Source organism: Orcinus orca, chromosome 1 (genome assembly GCF_937001465.1).
Source record: "Orcinus orca chromosome 1, mOrcOrc1.1, whole genome shotgun sequence".
Classification (NCBI taxonomy): Eukaryota; Metazoa; Chordata; class Mammalia; order Artiodactyla; family Delphinidae; genus Orcinus; species Orcinus orca.
This window is the reverse complement of record NC_064559.1, coordinates 46,279,927-46,299,306: the sequence shown is the minus strand read 5'-3', so window position 1 is coordinate 46,299,306 and position 19,380 is coordinate 46,279,927. Positions and strand designations below refer to the sequence as shown.

Below are 19,380 nucleotides of genomic sequence, written 5' to 3'. Positions count from 1 at the left end.
CCTAGCTAAATTGAAGAACATTCTGTGGCTTTTTGAAATTTCTTTCTGAAGATGGGAGGAGAGTGTGATGGGTTGAACTGTGTGCTTTCAAAATTCATATATTGAAGCCCTAACCTCAAAATGTAACTGTATTTGGATAAAGAGCCTTTAAAGAGGTAATTAAGGCAAAATGAAGTCATATGAGTGAGCCCTAATGCAATATGACTGGTGTTTTTATAAGAAGAGGAAGTTAGGATGGAGAGATGACCATGTGAGGACACAATGAGAAGGTGACTATCTGTAAGCCAAGATCTCAAGAAAACAAACCTGCCAAGTGTTGGACTTCCAGCTCCCAGAATTGTGAGAGAATTAATTTCTGTGTAAGTCACCCAGGCTGTGGTGTTCTGCAATACAGCTCTGGCAGATGAATACAGGTAGAATGGTCTTCAGGTGGTCCTGAAGCAGGATATACTGCCTCAAGTGCTCTCTGGTGAAGCCTGAGTTAGAGGAAGAGCCTTCACTGACAAGTCACTGAGGGTCTCAGTTTGTGAGGGGCAGTGGTGGAGGGATAAGAGTGCTGGGAACTTTGAAGTCACCCTCTTGAGAGGGTCTTCCATCTTAAATAGCTTTCTCCACAGATCTGAACTTATTAGCAATTTATATGGAAGTCTCTTTTTTCATATCTTAAAATTTTATTTGTCAATTATAATTCAATAAATCTGGGGAAAAAAAGAATTACATTTACAAAAGGAAAGAACTAGTAAGGCAAGCAGATCTAAAAACTCGGATTGCCTCATGGCTGGCATGCAGTCCTGGGGCCAGGTGTCCTTGTCCCAGGGTCAGGCACGTCTTATTTTTTTCTTTTTGGCTGCATTGCATCTTTGTTGCACGCAGGCTTTCTCTAGTTGTGGCAAGTGGGGGCTACTCTTCGTTGCGGTGCGCAGGCTTCTCATTGCGGTGGCTTCTCTTGTTGCAGAGCACGGGCTCTAGGCGCATGGGCTTCAGTAGTTGCAGCATGCGGGCTCAGTAGTTGCGGCATGTGGGCCGTAGAGCACTCAGGCTTCAGTAGTTGCAGCATGTGGGCTCAGTATTTGTGGCTCGCAGGCTCTAGAGCACAGGCTTAGTAGTTGTGGTGCATGGGCTTAGTTGCTCCGCAGCTTATGGGATCTTCCTGGACCAGGGCTCAAACCTGTATCCCCTGCAATGGCAGGCAGATTCTTAACCACTGCAACACCAGGGAAGTCCCAGGGTCAGGCAAGTCTTGAAGCCCTTTTTTTTAGTTCAGCAAGCTCATGATAAAATAAGAATGCAATAGATCACTGGGATACTATTGATAGACTATGGATGAGGGATGTGGATTTTGGAGAAGGGTTCCAGGAAAGGGGTAGTGAAGGAGAAGATGCAAAGGCACAGATCATCAAGTCCTTTCCCTCCCAGCTCTGCCCAGAGCTAACCCTTCTGACTGGGTTTACAGAAAGAACGGTGGAGTTTTGTTTCTTCCTTGGTACATCATTCCAGGATAGTGAGGCTCTCTGGGCTGGGGGCACAAGGCTGTGGTGATTGCTTCATGGTCAATGGTTGAGATGGCTGTCCTTCAAGAACCTTCTTTTGACCTTGTAGATGCTGCAACATTTTGATCAGAAATTTCTGCTTTAAGTGTAAGGGATGTAGTACAATTGAGGAAAGAAGTATGGAGAACAATCAAAACAAAACACTCTGGCCCCAGTTCAGTAAAGCAGAACACATTCCTTCCTCCTGCCCTCCACCAAAGTGTTTAACTTTTCCCTTTTTGTTCTTACTTCTGATTCTAGTGTGGTATAGTTTATAACTTTGATATTTTTATTTGTCATCATTTTGCCTTAAACATGGACACAAAGAAGACTTCAACAGCAGTAAACAGTAGTTTGTGGAAATGCTTTTGTGTTTGAAGTTTGATTAAATTTGTCCTTCAATAAGATTTCTGCTCCTACCCACACTCTCTCTCCTTCCTTCCCTGAAATCTTCCCCCCAACACTGCAGCCCATCCTCACACCCTCAGGATGTTAGCAGGTTTAAAGGAAAAGGATTTACTTTTTTAATGAGACTGCTGAAGACTGAAAAAAGCCTTTAAGACTCTGCAAAATGAATTACTAAGTATATAATTTCTGACCACTAGGGCAAATTTTGTGAGGCAGGAGACCATTCCAAAGTTTCCAGTAGGTTAGTCTCTATACTTAATGAGAGTTTTGTGTGTGAGATGTAAAATTATGAGCTGTTACTTGTCTTTTTTTTTGCATATTTTAAATTGTATACCATGAATAATCAGTTTCCTAACATGTATATTCACACTCAACCTTATAGCAAAAACAAAAAACAAAAAACCAATCCTGTACCTATTAGAAAGAAAATTATCTCTTTGAGTATTTATAGCATTATTTAAAATGGATGTATATTATTTCATTTTATATACCATACTTTATTTAACCAACCCCCATTTCTGGACATTTCAGTTGCCCTCATTGTCTTTGCCATTATGCTTGTAGCACCCACAGCTGTGACTTCATGGGGTGTTAGCTTCATTCAGGTAAAGGGGAAAAGCATGAGTCTAGTTTACAGATGGCTCTGCTGACGCCAGCTGGACATGGAGTGCTGAGGTGCCAGCAGAGCCACATGCCCTGGAGGTTGGAGGTGGGAAATCCTCCCCACGGGCAGCACTTTGAGCAGTCCACCTTGTGATCTATTTTGTCTGGAAGGAGAGAAGACCTGAGGACTGACGGCAAGGAGGTTTAGGAAGAGTCAGGTGGATGATGCTCTTGAACTTGTGCCCCACATGAATGCTGTCCAAAGAGGATCTACTCCAAAGGCGACTCTCCATAAAAGGGTGGACATGGTGAGCTGCTCTATGGATGTCACTCAGCCTTGTCTCCAGCTATACCTGTGCTTGCCCAGTGTTTTGTGAACAAAGTCAGAGTAAGAGCTGGAGGCTGTGAATACCTGCAACAACAAAATTTCGCCTTACAAAGACTGACTTGGTCATTGGCCCCTTTGAGTGTCAGGTTTTCTAAGCAATGTCCAATCCGGAACATTTCATATGGTGCCATAGGCTAAGTGAGGCATGGAGGGATTAACCACCTGTTTGGGTCATTTCTGACCTAGCAGCACCAGTTGTGGAATACTGAACTACCAGGACCTGTATCACTTTTTGGAAACAATATCAGGGCTCAGTGAATGGGGTGGCTTGGCTTTCTACAAGGATTTATCTGTTGTCCTGATTAACTCTGCTCCAGAGAGCCATCCTCAAAGCACTAGAGCACTCTGAAGAATCCATGGGGGGTTCCAACACCATTCTGTAGGTATTCTGCACTAAGTGAACTGGTGACAACCTTTGACTGGTAGGACTAAGAGATGAGTTTTCACCATCATTTCGTGTGGGTTTGTATTCACTCTTATCTAGATCCAGCCTTGTAGGAATGACCATGTCTTGCTATAGAGCATGGGAGACTGACTGTAATAATGTCTTAGGGTTTGCATATGCTTTTCTTCAAAGAGCAGGCTTGGAGGGCAGAGAATCAGTTGGTTCCTATGGAAGGCTTTGCTTGTTTTCTAATACACCCGGTACAATACTGGTTCCCTTGCACAATACTGACTTGTTAATCCAGGAGATGGTTACATATTCTGTGGCTTAAATTTTTTATTGTAGTAAAATACATATACCATAAAATTTACCATTTTAACAATTTCTAAGTGTACAGTTCTGTGGCATTAAGTCCATGGCTTTTTGCCTCTAAACTTGAGCCCACCTTTCCTTTCTATGGAAGCTTCATTCTCTCCAATGCCATGACCATGTTTCCTTTATGCCAAGATGCCATTAATTGTAAAACAAGCCACTATATTAATACCAACATTTCATTAAAAATTATTCCTGGAAAGTTTCCTTGAATGTCAGTTATAAACCACATTCCTATTTCAGAAGAATTAATACGTATAAAATGCACATGACAGAATTGAGGAAAGGTGTAGGTTCTCTGTGTTCTGTGGCAATGACAGGAGTTAAAAAAAAAATGTTTCTGAGGGGAGAGACACTTTCTCTATGGCATCCATGAGGATCAAACTGGAAACCCATAGCTTACTGGGCAGTCACAGGAAAACCATGACACTGCCAGTGCAGGGGACCTCTGAAATAAAAGGAATGTTTAGGTTTGTGGAGAATAACAGGCTGTCATGACAATCTCAGAAAAAACTTTATTGAAGACTAAATAACCACTACCACAGGAAAGGTTTTCATACTTATTGAGCATCTACCTTCTGCCGAGAACTTTACATACATTTCTTACTTTACCCGCAGTGCAATCTTGGGAGGTAGGTTTGATATTTTACAGAGGAAGATAAGCAGGCTCAGACTGTTTAAATAATTTCCAAGATCTGATGCCTGGCAAGTGGTGGAACTGGGGTTTGACATTTGGATTGTATGACTCTAGTACCTGCGTCCCTCTCCTTCATACCAGTTACTTACTGGGCTCTAGCCACTCTGTAACATGATAGAAACAACGGAATTCCCTAGTCTCCTTCTAGGCTTGCGGTTTTAATATGATCTTCTGCTTTAAACCCCCATGGTGGCCATTCCTATAGAATCATTTGTTGACTGATCATGTGCTACTTTGTGATGGGTTTCTATTTTGACCCATATCTAAAACTTTGTTATTTATTTAACATTTTATATATTTTTGTCCTTTCTCTCTCATAGATTGTAAACCCTGAGAGGACACTGATTTGACTGTTGTATCTCCCACAGCATTTTACAAATATTGGTGGTCAGTTACTACCTATTGATTTGATTTTAATGAATATTAGGGAGACATTTTCTGATATAGTTGATCTGAAATAAACGTCATTGTCAAGATCATTTAAGGCATTAAGGTGTGGTTCATGGGACTTCTGACAATTCTTACACCCACAATGTCAGAGATTCAGGGAGATTGATGAGGGAATAAATGGAATTTTAAAATTTGAGAATAGCTTTTTTGTTAAGGATTTCTAGAAAATATTTGCACTACTTTCAATCTTTGCTGTTAAAATCCCTGTAGATTTTGATCAGCGTTTTCATTATATTCGTATTTTGTCCTCAATCAGATTATTGTCCACTTTCACCAGGGAAACTTCCCTTACCAAACAGGCAACCTTATTATTATTGTTTTACCTCTGAGCCTTACCTTTTTGAATATTTCAGAAAACTAATACTGAAAATTTTTCATGCTGAAATATCTATCAAGATCAAAGCAGGGCAGGAAAACATAAGCTAATTTTATTCAGAAGGTCCTATTCCCTCTTGGCCTTGCCGATTGTTTCCTGCTTAGGACACTTCCCCTGAGAGGGTGACACTGGACAGCAGCCTTGAGAGTCAGTGAGAATGGTCTCAATGAACAAGAGAAGAGATAAACAAACTCTCTTTCACTTCATGGTAGTACTTATTTTTCATTGGAAAATATGCATAATTCAAACTACTACAATTCCCATTCTTATGCCAAATGTAATCCTGGAGGAGACTACTGCTGGCATGAGGTCTGGAGTTTGTACTGCCTCAAAGCCAGTAGCTTGTTTTTCCATCTGGGCTAAGTACAGAGTTTGCAAGCTTTTTTTTCTGACTTATTCTCTGGTAAATTCCAGCCTTGGGCTACTATAGGATATATGCAAGGTTTTGCCCCAAGAGCTGGAAATGTACTATGGCCCTTGTTTAAAAATGTTTTGTTACTGGAAGTACAAGTAGTTCTTCTGAGGTTTGTGTGGCCACCTCAGGCTTGTGGGTTCAGTTCAGAGTTTCGATTTAGCTCTACAAGATTTTATGGCTTGGCTACCTGAGTGGCTGGCTGTCGCACTATTCCTTCCTCCAAGCTGGGAAGATCTGCTGGAGTACTTGTCTAAAGATTTCCACATTTTGCTGTGGAATAGTCATGGTGATGGCTCAAGTGTTCTTGGAGGGTGTTCATATCTGGAAGGCCCCTATCTGGTCTGACACTTCTCCAGTGGTTGGCTTTTCCTGATGGGGAGGTGTTTAAGTACTCCATCTTAAGAATGTACTATCAGTTGCACTGAATTGATTTATGTGGGTTTTCTCAAAGTTTGGAGCCTGTGTTTGTTTCCTGTTGCTGCAGCAACAAATTCCACAAGGGTAAAACTCTGAAAATTTATTTTCTGGTGTTCTAGAGTTCAGAAGATCAAAAGAAGTCTTAAGAGGCTAAAATCTAGGTGTTAGCAGTCCTGGTTCTTTCTGGAGGCTTCGGGGAGAATCTGTTCCTTATCACTTCCACTTCTAGAGTACCCAGGCAGTCCCTGGATGTATCACTTCAAATTCTGCTTTCAGGGTTACCCTGCCTTTTCCTCTACTGTAGACAAATTCTCTCTGCCTTCCTACTACAAGGACTCTGATTACATTTAGGGCCCACTGGTAATCCAGAATAATCTCTCCATCTCATGATCCTTAATCACATCTGCAAAGTTGCTTTTGCCATATATATATAATGCTCTGGGGAACTGGACGTGGACATCTTGGCGGAGGTGGGGGTGGGTGGAGGAGAGGGCACTAGTCAGCCTACCACAGAGCCTGATGCATCTGAATTTGAATCCTGGCTTGAACAATGTTAAACTTTCTAAAGCTTAGATTGCTAATGTCTAAATGTGATAATAATGCTTATCTCTTACTAGGTTGATGTAAGATTTTGATGAGTAAAGTAAGTAAAGCATCAAGGACCCCATAGGCTTTTGGTTAATGTTAGTTTTTTTTTTCCTGTCTCCTCTTATAATATCTGAAAAATTAAAGATTTCAGTTTGAAGGCAAATGAGTCTTTCAGCTTTATAATTATTGTAGCACAAATAAAAAATACTAAAAATACTTCTGCTGAAGTGATTGTCACACAGACAAAACACTGGTTAATACCCAGTTAGGGATCCAAGTCAGCATGAAACTATAATGTAATGCAACAGAGAATGTATTATTGTGTTTAGAGATGTACATATCATAATATGAATGGAATTAGAAGCTTTCAACTTAAATATCGAGGATTTTCTCCTTTCAATGTCTACTCTGCTTTCTTTCCACAAATCAGACCACTTTGTGTCTGGGGGAAGGGGAGTGAGAGGGGAAGGCATATCATTCTTCAAATGCTATTATGGTTTTTATTTTGGCATGGAATAAATCAAAGCAATGATAATTTGTTTAACAAATATTAATTGAGCATCTCTGTTAGACAGTGGTCAAGATGTTTGTAACATAAAGATGAAAAGCCATGATTTCTACCTTTAAATGGTTTATAATCTAATGGAGAGACAGAAAATAGATAACTCTAATAAATTAGAAAGAATTATAATTGGTAATAATGGAAGCACTGGGGATGAAGTACTTAAGTCTGCTGGAAGAATTGGGTAAGATGTGGAGGACAGGTGGTCATTCTTGAGCCAACTCTTGAGGGAGGGAAGGCATTTTCCAGATGAATATGGGGATAGAGTAATCTAGGCAATGGAAGCTGTATCTGAAAGTGTATGAAGGACCATAATAATACATGCTCACAGAACCGTCACTAGCTTAATGTGGTACGGGCAGATAGGTGTAGAAATTTATCTTGAGAAACAAATATCCCTGACATTGAATTCAAGGATGAATTCAGGTTCATTTTGTATAGGTAAACCTGGATAACCTAATATTCATTTACTCAACAAATATTTGTTGGGCAGCTACAGTATGTAGGAGAGAGTGCTCTGGGCATACAAATTTTAGAGGACTCCATTCTTGCCCTCCAAGTCCTTAGAGTCTAGTATAAGAGCTTGTGATCAATGTGTTCAAACTAGAAATTTGAAGAGTTTGCAGTTAAATGCAAGTGGATGTTTCTTGGGCTAAACCTTTATGAAAATTGAAAGCCTTGAAAACTGGAGTTAAAACAGAACTTAAAGCCCATTTATTTTATTATCCAATGGCAGTAGCGATGACTGGCTCTTTTGAACATTTTCATTCCCCTTTCAGAGTGAGGAGTAGTTACTGGGCGGTGGCTTCTTGGAAGTGACCAAGGACTGCATTTCCCAATTCTTCTTACATTTCAGTGGAGACATATGACTAGCTTTCACTATTGGAATCTGGCGCACATAACTTGTTGGCTGAGGTGGTTAAGAAGCAGGTGCTTTTTCCATCTTCTCTTTCCTCGCTCATCTCTGGCTGGATTTACAAAAACAAAAAACAAAAAAACATACAAAACAAAAAACGCTGTATGTTTCTGAGGATGGTGTTGGTAGAGACACAAGACAGAACTTGGTCCTTGAATCACCACTTCAAGGAAAGCTACCAGTTGACTAGAAACACTCTCATTGATTAATACAGGAGTGAGACATAATATTATATTGTTCAAAGCTACTAAAAGTTTGGTATTTATTTGTTTCAGCAACTTGTATTACCCAAGTTATCACAATAAGGGTTCTCTTATGCAACATACCACGATTCCTGGGATTGGGTCTTCATCGTATCATGGAGGGCCAATGATTTTATTTGACAAATCTAATTGTTAGACATAGCTCCCTTTTATTAAGATAAAATCTGATTAAATTCTGTCTTTTTAGCCATTATTTCTGTAGCAAGGCCAGGTAAGAAAATGTGCATGTGTTTGTGGTATGAAGGGGCTTCCTTATTCCATCATTGTAGAGGGAAGAGGCAAGTTTCAGAGGCCAAGTCTAGGTGGTAAGCATGTTAACTGGAAAGGGATTTAAGAAAAAAAATCCAGCTGAAGACAGTGTGGTCAGAGGCAGAGATGGTCTTGAGAAGGGCTATCTAGAAGCTCAAAGTGAGCCTATGAGCCTGTGAAGGTCAAGAAGACCCTCTCGTGATAAACACCATGAGGACTGAGAGTTCAGAATCTAAATCCAATCTTAGGCGTGAGGGGCTAGATGTATCTTTCCATGGATGGTGGTGGGGAGCTTGTTCCCTAAAGGAATAAGAGTAGATGAGACAGGAGCAAGAGAAAATAATTTACCCTTCTCTTTATGTCCTTCATGAGTTTTATCTTTTCCAACCTAAGCAAACTCTTCTTTCTCATGTTTTTCTTATAGACTTTATAAAATTATTTTAACTTTCTTCTGGATTTATTTTACGTATGTGCAGAATTAAATACTGTACTTCACATGTAGCCAGTTTATTGCAGAGGTCAGTGAGAAGATTATTCTAATATCTGAATGTTATGTGCATGGTAGAGTGTTAGGAGGCTGGGCTTTGAAATGAAATAAGTTGGGTTTGACTTCCCAGTTTGACTTACAAACTTGATGCTTTTGGGTAAAATACTTCTTTGAGCCTCAATTTTTGCATTTATAAAAGAAAAAATAATACTGTATCATATGACTATTGCCATGTTAACAAACCACTCAAAACTTAATGTCTAAAACAATAACCACATATTATTTCTCAAGAGACCATGGGAGGGTTGGTTGAACTTGGCTGGACTCTCTTATATATCTGGACTCAGTAGATTGACTGATCTAGAATGACTTCAGCTGTGATGACTTAAATGGTCTCTTATTTTCTAGCAAGCTGGTCTACACTTGCTCATATGGTGACTAGCAGGGTTCCAAGATGAGGAGAATGGCAGCACACAAGGCCTTGTGAGACCTGGTTCAGAGCTGGCATGATGTTACTTTGGTTGCATTCTTCTGGCCAAAGAAAATCCAGCAAAAATTCGGGGGGTGAAGATTCCATTGCTTGATGGGGCAGAGAGGGAATGGGAAAGGAAGGAAGAGGTACAAAGTGACATTGCGATGGATGTGGATAGAGGGAAGCCACTGAAGCCAATAATGCAACCAATCTACCACAAATACCTTCCTCCAAGAGATTTAATCAAGGGTAAACAAAATATACGTATAAACTACCTAGCACCAAGTAGACAATCAATAAATTCTAGTTTTTCCCCTTTTATTCCTCTCCTTTACTTCTTTTCTGTTAATGAAGTCTGAAAGTTTATTAGTCTTCTTAGCTGCTACGTTATTATTCTGGGACTTGAAATAAATCCCAAACTAATTTTTTTGGGTATGAATCTGTCTCTCACCTTCTATATTTATATAACATGTTATATTTTCTGGTCCTTAATTTAAGGTTTAAAACTTATCTTTAAGTAAATTAAAATTTATTATGTGCATGGTAATGGTCCATATATTGTGCAAAGTGTTGTACATAATAGTGTGGTGATTAGGGGCACCCACTCAGGAAACAGACTTCCTGGTCTTGAATCCTGGCTGTGCCACTCAGTAGCTCTCTGACCTTGGGCAAGTTAACTAACCTATTTGTTGTAGAGTGGGAATAATAATAGTATATTTTATCATATAATTGTGAGAATAAAATGATTTGATATTTTTGAAGCTCTTAGAATGGTGCTTGGCACATAGGAAACTCTATATGAGTAAATAGTTAAATAAATGAGTGAATAAACCAATCTCTTCTTTCACCTTCAGTTTATCACAGTTTAACACTGTGAGATCACAGTTTAGTGTGATCTCAACTCTACAGCTCAAGACATTGTTGAGTGATTTTAGCACTTCCCCACTGAACACATAGGAAACTTATATAAATAGTTATTAAATAAATGAATAAAAAATCCCTAACTTCCAAGATATTGCAGCAATACACTGTGTTGAAGGCATATGACCACAAGATATTGCTGACTGATTCAAGGCTCTTCTCCCCAAGCCCTGTGTGCCTTTAGAATTCCTCTCAATACAGTATTCCAACAGCTTTTACAAATTATTCCAAGCAGATACCCAAGAAGCAAACTATTTTTCCTACTTTGTCTTCTGGGTTGCTCTGACCCTGCATTCTAACTTGTCAAGATGCTTTTGAGTCTTGATTCCTTTGTTTTTTCCTATTATCTCCCGGTCTGATTCATCCACAGATTTGAAAATTGTGTTATCTTATTTTTTGGTAAAAATATTTAAAGATTACCATTAAACAAACTTTGTTGCACCCAGTGAGGAACCACTTTCCATGTTGGCACAATTGTGTCTTAACTATCTTGGGTGTTTGGATTATCCAGCAAATTTATAATCCACACATGTTAACTTTCATCATTTTATCTACACGGATATTATGAGAAACTCCAGCTGTTTGCAGAAATCTGTTTACATGGTGTCCATTGCACTTTTTAGCTCACCAACCTAGCAGTTCTATCAATAAAAACAGTGAAGTTGGTTTGAAATCACCTAATTAATAGTAAAATTTTCTATTAATTATTAGTAATCACAGTCCAGTTTTTCACAAAAACATGTTTAAGATTTTTCTCTACATGTTTGTCAGGGAGTGGTCTATATTTTACAGACTAATCTTTTTCTTCTAGTTATTCTTTTTCAATTGATTAGAATATTTGGACAGTATATTTTTCCTTTAAAATAGCTTCAAAATTACTATAGTTATACATATGCATTGTAATAAATACAGATAATATTAAGAGGCAAAACAAAACTTAAAAATATCACTATATATAATGGAATATTATTATATATAATATTTATAATAATATATAATATTATATATATATATTTGAATATTATTCAGCCATTAAAAGAAGGAAATCCTGCCATTTGTGACGACATGGATGAACCTTGAGGGTATTATGCTAAGTGAAGTAAGTTAGACAGAGAAAGAAAAGTACTGTACGATCTCACTTATATGTAGAATCTAATAAAACCAAACTTATAGAAACAGAAGATTGGTGGTTGCCAGGGACTGGGGGGTGGGGGATACAGGGAGATGTTTGTCAAAGGGTACAAACTTTTAGTTATAAGATGAATAAGTCCTGAGGATGTAATGTACAGCATGGTGACTATAGTTAATAATACTGTATTGTGTACTTGAAAGTTGTTAAGAGAGTAGAGCTTAAATGTTCTCAACACACACACACACACACACACGTAACTATGTGAGGTGATGGGTATGTTAACTAACCTTTTTGTGATACTCGTTTTACAATGTATATTTGTATAAGATCATCACCTTGTATACCTTAAACTTACATGATGTTCTATGTCAAATATATTTCAATAAAGCTAGGGAAAAAAATCACCCAAATTTCTACTATCCCGAGTAAACTGCTATTAATATAATGGTGTTTCCTCTTCCCTTCCCTTCCCTTCCCCTCCCTTCCCTTCTCTTCCCTTCCCTTCCTCCTTTTATGGAAAAATGCTATCCATACGGTTTCTTAGCTTTTTTTTCACTTAACAATCAATTATTAACATATTCCTATGTTATTAAATATTCTTCCACAGCATCATTTTTGATGGTTGCATACAGCTTTGTTGTATGAAAGTAACATAATTTAATTAGCAATCCTCTATTTTGGGGCACTTGTTTTCAATATTTTATATTATAAATATTGTCATTTTGAACATTTTTGTGGATAAAATTTTGTGTACAATCATGATTATTTTATTAGAATATATTACAAAAAGTAGATTTGTTGAGTCAAAGGATTCATCATTTTTAGCTTTTTAATAAATTTGTCAAACTCCCCTCTCCCTCCCAAAATATTGTTGCTGTTTGTATCACACTGTTGTCTGTTCTGGGCATTAACATTAACATTTTATTTAGTGATTTTGATAGGTACAAAGTTATCTAAGTGCTTTAATTTGCACTTATTTGAGTAATAGTGAGGTTTGACTTAAAAAATAACTATTGGCCCTTTAAATTTTCTCTTTTGTGAATTTCCTACTTATTTCCTTTGTCTGCTTTTCCATTACTGTAATCAGTTTTTCCTATTTATTTGTACGTGTGCTTTATATTTTAGTGTCAGTGACTCCTTGTCTGTCATGCATGTTACCAAGCTTTTGTTCAGTTTGCCATTTGTCTTTAATTTTGATTTTGTTGATATACGTACAATTTAAAATTGTATGTAGCCAAATCTTGCTACAACTTGAAAAAATTGTCTTTGGTATTATCTTCCAGTAATTTTGTATTGATATAATTAGATATTTAAACCTTCCAGAACTGATTTTTTGTGTATTACTGAAGCCAAGACCTCACTGGATTGGTTTCTTATTCCCGTCCTTCCACATTTATGTCAGTGAGAGCAGTCACGCTCAGGGCCAGGAGGCTGAGTTGGAAATACCATCGTTCTAACTAGTGTGGCATCCACAGTGTACATATCAGTGAAGCCAGAGGAACATTCTGATAGAATTTGTGTTTGCTCTGATCTCATCTTATTTTCTTCTGCATTTTCATCATCATTGTTTATTTTTTCAGTTGAGATAACCACTTCCTTCCCTTTTTTCGGAAGTTCACTTTAGTGAGCTCAATGGGTGCTACAAACTGGCTAAATCTAGTTAAAAAAATCTAGCTGGGCCCACAGGCATTCTTTTCTATTATAAAGGCCTTTATATTTTTATTATTTTAGCTCAACAGCATTTTTTTTTTTGCTTATTAATATTAGTTTATGGGAAATAGGCAATTACACAAAATACAGGATTGGAACCAAAATTTGTTTTCAAAATGTGAGTTTTGAGACTTGGAGGATTTCATTCGAAACTCTTATTTATATAATTACAAAAAAATTCATGTTTCAGGAAAACATACTTAATTTTAACATTATCACAAAGTTAGACAGTCAAGTATTTCAAGGGGAAACAAAACAGAAGCAGTGTTTACAAATTTAGACTACATGAGACATTGTGGAGACTCTTTTGTTAGTCAACAACACAATACATAATTTTACACACTACACTTCAAAAATGATGCATCTGTGAACAATATGATAAAGGTCATAATGTTGAAGACTTTAAATTCAAGGTTGGTAGAGTTGAAGACTAAATTCAAGGTCAAAGTCATACTAACAGACTTTAAATTCAAGGTTGTTGTGATGAAAACTCTAAATTCAAGGACAGATTGTCTAAGAAAGGACAAACAACTAGCATTCAAGCTATTTAGTCAGTTAGTTCCCTGTGAGTACAAAATATATAGGAATCACTAAATGCATTAGCCTAATTACAAATTCTGTTCATTTCTAAATAACTTATAAGTCTTTTCACAGAATCATTGTCACATATTTTCTATCCTTGTGTAGGTATTTCTGCCTCATTTTAAATCTTTATTCAAAACAATTCTCTCCCATTTCCATATCTGTATAAGTATAAAATATTTTTAAACAAAGAAATGTCTGTTCTAGAAATTTCTAGAGAACTATTTTCCCACTAGAGAAAAAAAAGATTCCCATTTCCTCCTCTACCTCAAAAACACAAAGCAAACCCAAACAATCCAATTCCTAAAGTAGTATCTCATAGAACCCAGGGCCTGGCACGATATTTCATGCTAGTTTTCCTGCTATAAGCTGAGAACAATTTGATTATTTACATTATTGAGAAATTTGTTCAACAGGCTGGATTCATCCCAGGGCTTCCATCAGCAGAGGCTTGCTTAAAAAAAGGCGAGAGCAGTGGCATCTTTGAATGGGAGCATCAAAGACTCTCCTCCGTCTCTCCTCCTAGTATTCTTCATCAGATTCATCCCTATCTGCCAAATGGTCATAATCGTCTACTTCCTCCTCCTCCTCTTCTTTCTCTTGCATCTCTTCATGTTTATTAGGACCCATTTCCAATCGAGCTATAGACACCCTGAGTGTCGGAAAAGGTGACATTAAAGATCTTGTCTTTAAAGTAAAAAAAAAAAAAAAACAAAGGAAGATATAATATCCTTCCATACAGCGTGATGTTATATATGAATATACAACTTGTGTATTCATATACCCAGCCTGGACTGATGATTGGCAATTTACCAACAACTCCAGGTCCTTGAACTTCTTCCTCATTACCTTTATTTTTAAATTTTTTTTTTAAAGATTTTTTTGATGTGGGCCATTTTTAAAGTCTTTATTGAATTTGTTACACTACTGCTTCTGTTTTATGTTTTTGGTTTTTTGGCTGCAAGGCATATGGGATCCTAGCTCCCTGACCGGGGTTCGAACCTGCACCCCCTGCACTGGAAGGCGAAGTCTTAACCACTGGACTGCCAGGAAAGTCCCTTCACATTACCTTTAGCATTTGTTATTCTCCGGTAGCGACTGTCTAACTGACAAGCCTTCTCAGGAAGTGCGTCTTTTGACATTTCAGTCCTGATTTGGTATGTGAAGAAATAGTGGGGTGGGTATACAGAGCTGAGTTCCTGCAGAAACGATGTGGAAACTGAAACTGTCATTGCTACACACTCCGGATCATACACATATCTGAAAATTTGGTCTCTGATGATAGGGAAGCCACCTGATACAACATTGTTGACATAAGAAGTAAACCAGTCAGTAAAAGTAGCACCTATGATAAACATGTCAGTAGCAGCTGGACTCTGAGCCGTTTGGTCAGACATTTGGTAGTGAGGTAGGAGATAGATGGGCCCTTGGGCTGGACAGCTGGTGTTTGTCAAGTGGAGTAAAACTGAAGCTTTGTTCTCACGCAGACGCTCCAAGGACAAAGCTAGTGGCAGAAGCTGAGCTCTGCTGAAGTAAAGAGATAAGATGACCACTCCTGAGATCAAGGAAAACTTCCCTGTCTGCACGTGAGCAGGAAGCCTCCTTGGGGGTCAAAAAGGGAGGGGATGCCACCCCATAATAAGTGTGGACATACCCCCCCACAGGCCTCTGGGGTGGGATCCATCTTAGCAAAAAGTTGTGCATGCATGTTGGGGAGGGTCCTAGGGCAGGTCAGGTGTGAAGATAGAAATAAGAAAATTGGCCAAAGGTAAACAAAAACCCGGAAGGGCTGTCCCATATAAGTGATTTAAATCACCTCTTTATTGTGCTACTCATTTAGGATGCCCATACTCTTTCTCTCTGGGTGTGTATTTCTGCCTTGCTTCTGACTTAAATAAGCAAACTGCTTCTCTGTGTGCTCACCCACATATTATGCTGTATCTCTAATAATAAACTTTGTACCTGTTTTTACAATTTTTGCCTCCTTGAAATATTCTTGCTTTCAAACAGGGGAAAGAGCCAGGGCCACTTTGCTGCTAGCCTCTAGTGCCTGGTGGTCTAGCGGCTAGGATTCCTGGTTTTCAACTCAGGCGACCCACGTTCAATTCCTGGGCAGAGAACTAAGATCTCTCTTCAGGACCACTCATTGCTCTCTCTCCAAGATCAGTAGAAAACTTCATTTTTGTTTCAGCCCTTCCACTGCTATGTACCGACTCAAACCAGTATGTATGCAAAAAGTTAAAGGGAGAAAATATTTCAGTCCCTGTCTCTGCTGGAAGCCTCCAGCAGCTGTATAGATGTCTAACAAATCCTCAGAAAGATAGGATTAGACAGCACCATGCTTCCCAACAACCCAGGAACCACTAACTTCTGCCCATTGTGGATATGATAGTAACATCGATAATCATCTGGAAGTTTGAAGCCCATCTGAGCTTCTGCAGCATCTAGGTCTTCCTCTTAAGCACTCTCTTTCAGAGAGAAAACCATCTGGACATCTGGGTTACAAATATTTCTTGAGATCATCCCAGGCCTTTGTAATAGCAGCATAATGGTCACTATGTCTTCCTATATCAGAAAAGTATCTGTGAAGAGGGATTTCCAACACTGGTTCTTCTGTGTTTTCTCTTCCTCAGGTATCAGCCAGTAGTTTTTGCAATGTCTTCTCCACAGCGACTCATGACTTGATAGCTGACTAAGTCTTTAACTGACATAGCAACAATTGGTTAGGTCTCGGTAGTCCAAGAAGGATAAGATGAGGAGCAGGGGATCGGTGGGCAGTGATTCCAGGGTCAGGGGTGCTGACTGGTCTCCATGGCCGCCATCTTGCCCGGCCCCTTGCAGGCCTGGCTCCACGCCCCCGCCCCAGACCCCGCAGCCACCACCCGCCTCCACGGCATTTGTAAGCTGTGCATTCTATCCATGATGGGTATCAGATGGAGGTAGCTCGTCATTAGCTCCAAAGCCCTAGAAATCTTTTTGTCTCTAAAGAGGCAACATATAAGTGAATACTGTTGTGAATACCCAAGTGAATCCGTAAGCAATTGTGATATGATGGAATCTGCCACTGATTCCTGATATAAAATTATGCAAGGGAAAGGAACTAACATTTATTGGGAACCAGATACTGTATGTACATTTACATAATTAAGTCCAAACTACAGTTTTGCCGAGGTTACATATTAGCAATCTGATTTTCAGAAGAAAAAATTGAAGCTAAGGGATTAATCAATTTGCCTAGAGTCACGTAGCTGGTACAAGGTGGAGCTGACATTGAAATAGAGCTCTTAAAACATTTAGGCCACTGAGGATCATGCCTGCCTTTATCGGTAATCAACTGAACTCTTGGCTCAAGCATATACCTTAAATGCCAAGATCAAGTAGCAAATAGATGTGGTATTGAATAATCTACGTCTATGTCCTCTGAGGTACCCAAAGTTAGAACATAGTTATTTTGTGGTCCCTTCCTCTGTACCTAGTTCAATGATGGTCAGTAAGTCTCAGGAATCTGACTGCTCCCATACTTCTTTCTTATGTAGTCTCAGAATTTCTGATAAAAAGGAGTTAATACTTACTAGCCACAGATTTATAGTTCCAGAACCACTGACTTAGATCATCTAGTAATCTTTTAATTTTTAACACACATACTACTCTAGTGGGAAAAAAAATTGACCTTACCAAAATTCATTGCAAGACATACTTCTTAGACAAGACAGTAATGAGGCAATGTCTGGTTCCTGTTAAAAGTGAAAAATAAATGATTCATAACCCAAACAAAAGTACAGACTTTATCGTAAACATCATTACCCAATGCATTGTCAGTAGAACATGCTATGAGAAATATGAAATGAGACCTTTCTTTATACCTTAATTTAATTTAGTCGTCACTTGAATCCTTCCTGACAGTTTAGAATCCAACCTATTTTAAAGTGGCTAGAGAAGGAGAGATACATACTCACAACTGGAAAGAGTTGCCATATTTAACCAAAGTTCACACCAGGAAGGGACCAGTGTGTTGTTTGTTTTGTTCATAGTTATATAGTTTTGTCTCCATAGACGTTTGAATTTCATGCTCAGAATTAAAAGTAGTAAAGTGCCAACAAACATCAGTGTTTCTGAGAAGGCTATGTAAGATTTCAAATCTAAATGTTGCAAACATTATTCCTTTCTTCCTTGTCTGCCTTAATCTGTTTTCCCTTCCTGTGGAAACTAGCTTTTGTTTTGAAATCTGACATACCCATAGATTGTTGCAAAGGAAAACAGGAGAAAACAAATATTGTTTTAAAATATTGCTTATATGCCTGAGTATAATGTGTTTATTATTTTTAAGCCAAGCATTTGTTTTACTTGTTTGGAAAAATAAACTCTGTGCCACAGTGCATTGCCTGCTAGTATTTTATAGAGCCGTGTATGGCTGGTCAGTTATTTTGGGGGGTGATGGGTGGAGGATAAGAATCTCTTGGAAAAAACATATATAGGGTAGCATAAAATGAAATTTACTTATCAGTAAGAGTCTGAGGGGCAGCCTGACGTAATGGAAAAAATCCTGGATTCAGACAGAGTCAGAAGATCTGTGTAAATGAGAGGTGGTTGTGTTGGATTTCACTTTGAAATATTCTGTGACAGGAAATGGACTTGGGAGAGGAAGGAAGAGGGACTTCCGGAACTTCAGAGTGGGACCGTGAACATTAAACGGAAAGGATAGCTCTGGACAAGCCTGTGTGATGTCCTGTCCTGTGGAAAGACTATTACTTGGGGAGAACTGGGCATGTGAATGAACCTGAGGATGTGACCTTGGAACCCTGTCTGGTTTTGGTGGGGAGTATGCTTGGTTAAGTGCAACCTAATTTCTTCCTAGAATCATCCTTGCTTGTCTCTTTAAAGCTATGAGGCCAGTCAGGGATCTATACTCTGCTGGTGGAAGTGACTGGAACCAGAGACTCAGGTGACATCACCTGGGAAATAAATGTAGGTTGAGAAAAGGAGAAAATCCAAGTTTTCTCCTGAAATCCAAAGTTCAGAGATTAAGTAGAAACAGAGGAGCTCAAGAGTGAAAAAAAAAAAGTCCGGTGAGGTAAGAAGAAAATTAGGAGAGTGGGTGACACTAAGGCCAAGAGAGGAAAGTGTTTCAGGAAGTAGGAGTTGGTCAATAAAGCTACATGTTGCTAAAAGTCTCAGTAAGATGGAGGCTCAGGTGTGTCCATTAGGTTTGGCAACATCAGGTTATCGGTGACCTGACTAGAAAATGGAAGAATCAGAAGCTTGACTGGAGTGATCAAGCTGAGATTGGGAGGTAAGAAAGTGGAGACAGGAGGTATAGTTACTCTTCTGAGGTTTTTGCTGTATAGAGAAAGAAAGAAATGTGGTGAAAATTAGAGGGTACTTTGGGTCAAGGGAGGGTGATTTTTAAGACCAGGTAAACTAGATCAGATGAGACGGATTCAGAGGAGTGGAAAAAATG

At 38.7% G+C, this 19,380-nt stretch overlaps 1 pseudogene; it reads right to left on the bottom strand.

Moving 5' to 3' along the window:
- Positions 1-14,327: 14,327 nt before the first annotated feature.
- On the bottom strand, positions 14,328-16,744 carry LOC101286898 (F-box only protein 3-like; annotated as a pseudogene).
- Positions 16,745-19,380: the final 2,636 nt, after the last annotated feature.